Consider the following 5,148-nt stretch of genomic DNA (forward strand, 5'->3'; position numbering starts at 1 on the left):
TAATGAATAATGACATAAAAACAAAAATAAATAATATAAATCAGTTCATTCATGGAAATATAACAAATTAAATTGCATCAATTCTTTTTTTTTAAAAGCATACAAATTTAAAATAATTATCCTATAGAAATATCCGCTTGAATTTTATGATGATCAATAGGAGAAAAGCAAGATATTTTACCTTAACTTTGAAAAATGAGCTATATAGTCATGAATTAGAAAAAACATGAGTATTTAAAACAATTTTTTATATTTTTATTAAAAAATTACTGTGAAAAAGATAAGGAAAAGAACATCATAAGACCCCTGATCCTTTTTTTTTTTTATTGAACCTTTGATCTTTTATTTAGATATATTAAGTCTTTGATTATTTTCTTTTATCACATTAAGCCCCTGTTGACAAAAAAAAAAAAAGATTAGTTTTGAATATAAAATTTGGTTAATATCATGTTATTTGTTTCACATATATTCAAAATTTGTATCTTTCACAATTTGAAAACGGTTTTTGATACATGTAATGTGGTTACACAGAAACTGTAAAACTCTTAATTTAAATTGTAAAAAATATAATTTCAACATAGATGAAATAAATAACGACTTTTTAATGAAATTAGATGTTCCATAATTAAGTAATTTGACAATCAGGGGTCTAATGAAACCAAAAATAAACGATCAGAGGCTAATGTGTACAAATAAAATATCAATGACTTAATGAACTAAAATATGACAGATACCTAAAGATGCTTTTTACCACAAAAAAAAAAGTTATATTCGAAAAGCTTATTTAGACAATTATTGTTTAATTTGAATGTGAAAATCTGCTATCTAAGTAGATTCATTTTTTTTTTTTGGTAGAACTTATCTTTTCAATTGAGTTGGAGCTTGTAAAACTATCACTAAATTATAGTGATTGTTTTAACATCAAGTGTTCATTAAAACGATAAAATACAATGTGAAATCAAATATGATAAAAGAACGGTAGTAGGATTTGTAAGTGTGTTTTTTTTTTTTTAAGTTGAAAAATCATATTCAAAATTTTGTGGGAGTTTAAAATATATATAAATGGATGAACTAATATAAAATTGTTTTTTTTTTCTTCTCACCAACCTAATAATTTAAAAACTAATAAAGTGATGGGATAGTAACCCGCTAATATAATTAGCTAAAACACTAAATATGAGCAATAGAGCTAATCAGCTGAAACACTTACTTAGCAATTTATAAAATGAATTTTAATTTATTTTTTCTTTTAAAAAATAAGCTTATTATAAACACAACCTTTGTGTGAAACGGGTAATCAAAAGGCAGCATTTCTTATAGATTTTTGCAATTTTTATACCTACCACATGCTCTATACCACCTTTTATCAAAATTCTTAATAATATAAGGACAGTTTTAAAAAGCGAAGTAATAAATTAAATGAAATTATATTATAATAAAAACCTTATGTACACAATTGTAATATTTTGAATACATTAAATTTACTTCACACATGAACAGACAAATAAAATAATAAAGCAAATTAATACCATTAACAACTTCACTATCATATACCAACTGTATAATTTGTTTTTTTTTTTTATAATAATTAGAAAACAAATACTTCAGTGCAACATTATGCATAAGTTCCTTGTAGGGATACTAAAATATAACATTACAATATAATCATCAAAAAGAATAAATGGAGATTTTAGATGCAAACAAAATAGAGCAGGGACAAACAGAAAATTTACAAAATAGGTCATCAAACTTGAGACTGATTATTTGTAAAATCTCCAATAGTAGACTCATCCAATTTCAAATCTTGTACCTCCTTCACAAAAATAGTATTTTCCTTCTAAAACTGGTTTTCTAGCTATCAATTGTGAAGCATGAGTCTTCAATTGATTGTTCTCACTCACGCATTCATTACTAAGCTTTTAAGCTATTTGTGCCTGGAAATCAATGGTATATCATTTTCCTGGCCAACAAAGGTATATAGCAGTTAGTATCCATGGCTTTCAGACCTATAGTTCTTCGTAGTGGTAATTCAAAATGTCCAAAAACAAATTAACATCGATTATATAAAAAAATCACATGTGAACTTTATATATTTAACATGTATAAGAGGCTAATGAAACTATTATCTAAAACCAAATGCTCAAGAATGACCAAAAAAAGCTTAGGCAAAACCCAAAAACCCTTAAAAAATGCATGTTTCTGTTAGATGAAAAAATCTTTAATAATGCAAACAAAATGACTAAAAAAATACATTACCAGGATTAATAAGCCTAGATCGATACATTACCAATCACAAACAAATGTTAGCAAGCACAAAAGCATAGCTAATTAATTTGCAACGCTTTTTTAAACAAAAGAAATGAGCCAATCTATTTATGTAAAGTCAAATTAAGAAGTAATAGGAGAAAATATATAAGTTGTTGAAACACCTTTCCACATAATTTTGATTTGACAAAATTGTTTAAGTGTAATTAAAAAATATTCTAAACACACTAAGTTTAAATGCTTTGATTTATTCTACTAATGTGTTTGTTCAATGTTGAGTTAAATTGTTTATAAGACACAAAGATTAAAAGGCCCAAAGCCCAATACGGAAGTCAAAAGCCCAAGTCAAACAGTTTAAGGCAACTCGGCCCGCGTATGTCAAAACGCTGTCGTTATGTACAAAACGCAGCTCAGCGGAAGAAGGATCTAGAAGACCTTCGTGGAACAACTTCGGGACGAAGCTGCTGAGTTGATTCGACAAAGACTATAAGACAGCAGCTGAGCAAGAACAACTTCCAGACAAAGTGTTTCCACTTTGGGTAAAGTTCAGAAGACACAGAATGTTGTCTAGTTGACCTTACCATAAATGGAGAGACATTCTGCCGAGCTGACCAAAAGCTGACCGAGGATAGAAGATACTCAAATCTGATTGGCCGAGAGGTCTGAGCAAGATAGGATGACAACGACAGGAAGCCGTTTCCCTCCAACGGTTATTTCGAAATTCGAAATGACCGATGCCTCAGACGTCTCTATAAATAGAGCCCTTCAGTTGCTTCATTCCATACAGAACTTGATCAAGCCATTACGCTGACCAAAATTCTACGCAAAGTTCTGCAAGAAAAAGCAAAGCAATCTTACACTAAATTTCATATCTTTTGTGTAAAAGTCTAGAGTGATTATTCAATCATCTAAGGTGTCTTAGCAATCGTTGTTTAGGACAAACACTTATCATTTCTAGAGATTAGAAAGGAGAGGCTGAGTACTCGGTTATAGTACTCAGCGAGAGATTAGGATTGAGTAGAGGTATAGAGGAAGGTACTCTTGTTATACTCAGTTTCTAAGATTGTAAAAGGTTTGATGCTCTAGCGTTAAAGAGCTCAGTAGAGAATTCGAAATCTCGGAACGTGTTCCGGGGACAGGACGTAGGCTTGGAGGCCGAACCTGGATAAATCTGCTGAGTAACATATTTCTAACCTTAAACTCCTTTATTTATATATTGCTTGCTTAAACAAAAACTGACCAAGTAAAGAGGTCAAGCTGAGTTGTGCGCATTGAATATCTGAGCTCAGGAATAGACTCTAAGTGCTATCTCCTGACTCAAGTAAAGAAACTGACCTAGTCACTAGTTGACTAAGCCAGTATCTTGCTATTCACTCAGCGCCGCTGTTAAAACCTTTTTCTCACGAAAAAGAAGTCTGCCCTAACAAAAATTTTTGAATAGTTCCTAACCCCCCCTTGGAACTATACTTGTAACGTTATAAGGGACCAACAAGTGGTATCAGAGCTTAAAAGCTCACTGTAAAAGGTTTAACCACCTTGAGTTGATCCCTACTGTGGGCGAAAACAGCACTCGGTTTCTCCCAGGAAACCAAACAACTCAGATCTTACCTGAGGGGCTGTCCATTACTCGGCCTCCCCTATTCTTCAGGTCTAACTATACCTTCTGGAAGAATAGGATGAAAAATTTCATTCAGTCTACAAATATGAGTGCCTGGCTATCCATAGTCTAAGGTCCATTTGTACCTGTCGAAGTTGTGGCTAGCCAAACAGTTGTTAAAGTTGAGGCCAAATGGATAGAGGATGATCTCAAGAAGCTACAAAATCATGCTTCGGCTATAAACATGCTTCACTGTGCGCTTGATGCTACAGAATATAATAAAATCTCAGGTTGTGAGTCGGCGCAAGAGATCTGGAAGAAGCTGGAGGTCACCTACGAAGGAACCAATAAAGTAAAGGAGTCCAATGTGAACCAGCAGATGAGACTGTACGAGCTGTTCGAAATGAACAATGATGAGGGAATATCTGACATGAATGCAAGGTTTACAAACATCATCAATGAGCTCAAGAGACTTGGGAAGATCTTCACTGAGGAAGAACAAGTCAAGAAGATACTCAGGAGTCTTCCTAAAGACTGGCAAGCAAAGAAGACCGCTGTTGAGGAAGCTCAGGACTTAACCACCTATAAATATGACGAACTCATCGGCTCGCTGCTGACCCATGAGATATCAATGAAAAATTTCAAGGTGAAGGAAAAGTCTGAAGACAAGAAGCAAAAATCTCTTGTCATGAAAGCTGACTCCACTGATGGGAGCTCAACAGATGATGAAGAGATGGCTATGTTCACAAGGAAGATGAAAAGGCTGTTCAGAAAAAATGACAAATATTCTAAGGAGCCTTACAGAAAGTTTGATAAGTATAAAGCTGAGTCCAGCGACAGCAAATACAAGAAGGACAACTCAAAGCCCATTACATGCTTTGAATGTCATCAAACTGGCCATATCAAGTCAAGCTGCCCCACGCTGAGGAAAGAAAAGAAGAACGGCAAAAAGGCAATGGTGGCAACATGGAGCGACAGTGATGAGTCTTCATCAACAGAAGCTGAGGCCACCGAGTCAGCAAAGACATGCTTCATGGCTGACGAACTTGCTGAGCCGTGCGTCTCTAAGCATGATGACCCCTCCATTGCATCTGACGATGAGGAGCAATCAAATGAGGTAATATCACTTCCCCAGCTCAGAAATGAAATGGATAATGCCCTGAGTGACCTCTATACAGTTGTCAAAAAGTGTAATAAGAAAATTAGAGCACTCAGCAGGCGATGTGACGAGGTTGAAGAGGTCAAGCTAAGTGACCTCAGATTCCTTCTTCAGGACAACTCAACTT

At 33.8% G+C, this 5,148-nt stretch overlaps 1 long non-coding RNA gene across 2 annotated transcripts in view; it reads right to left on the minus strand.

Annotated features, from left to right (window-relative positions):
- Positions 1–1,637: 1,637 nt before the first annotated feature.
- LOC136201525 (uncharacterized) overlaps positions 1,638–5,148 on the minus strand; it is a 14,547-nt gene continuing 11,036 nt past the window's right edge. For both annotated transcript variants that reach the window (XR_010673889.1, XR_010673888.1), the window contains one exon: positions 1,638–1,960. This is a non-coding gene — a long non-coding RNA (uncharacterized lncRNA). The remainder of the gene's footprint in view (positions 1,961–5,148) is intronic.

This window comes from Euphorbia lathyris, chromosome 7 (genome assembly GCF_963576675.1).
Source record: "Euphorbia lathyris chromosome 7, ddEupLath1.1, whole genome shotgun sequence".
Lineage (NCBI taxonomy): Eukaryota > Viridiplantae > Streptophyta > Magnoliopsida > Malpighiales > Euphorbiaceae > Euphorbia > Euphorbia lathyris.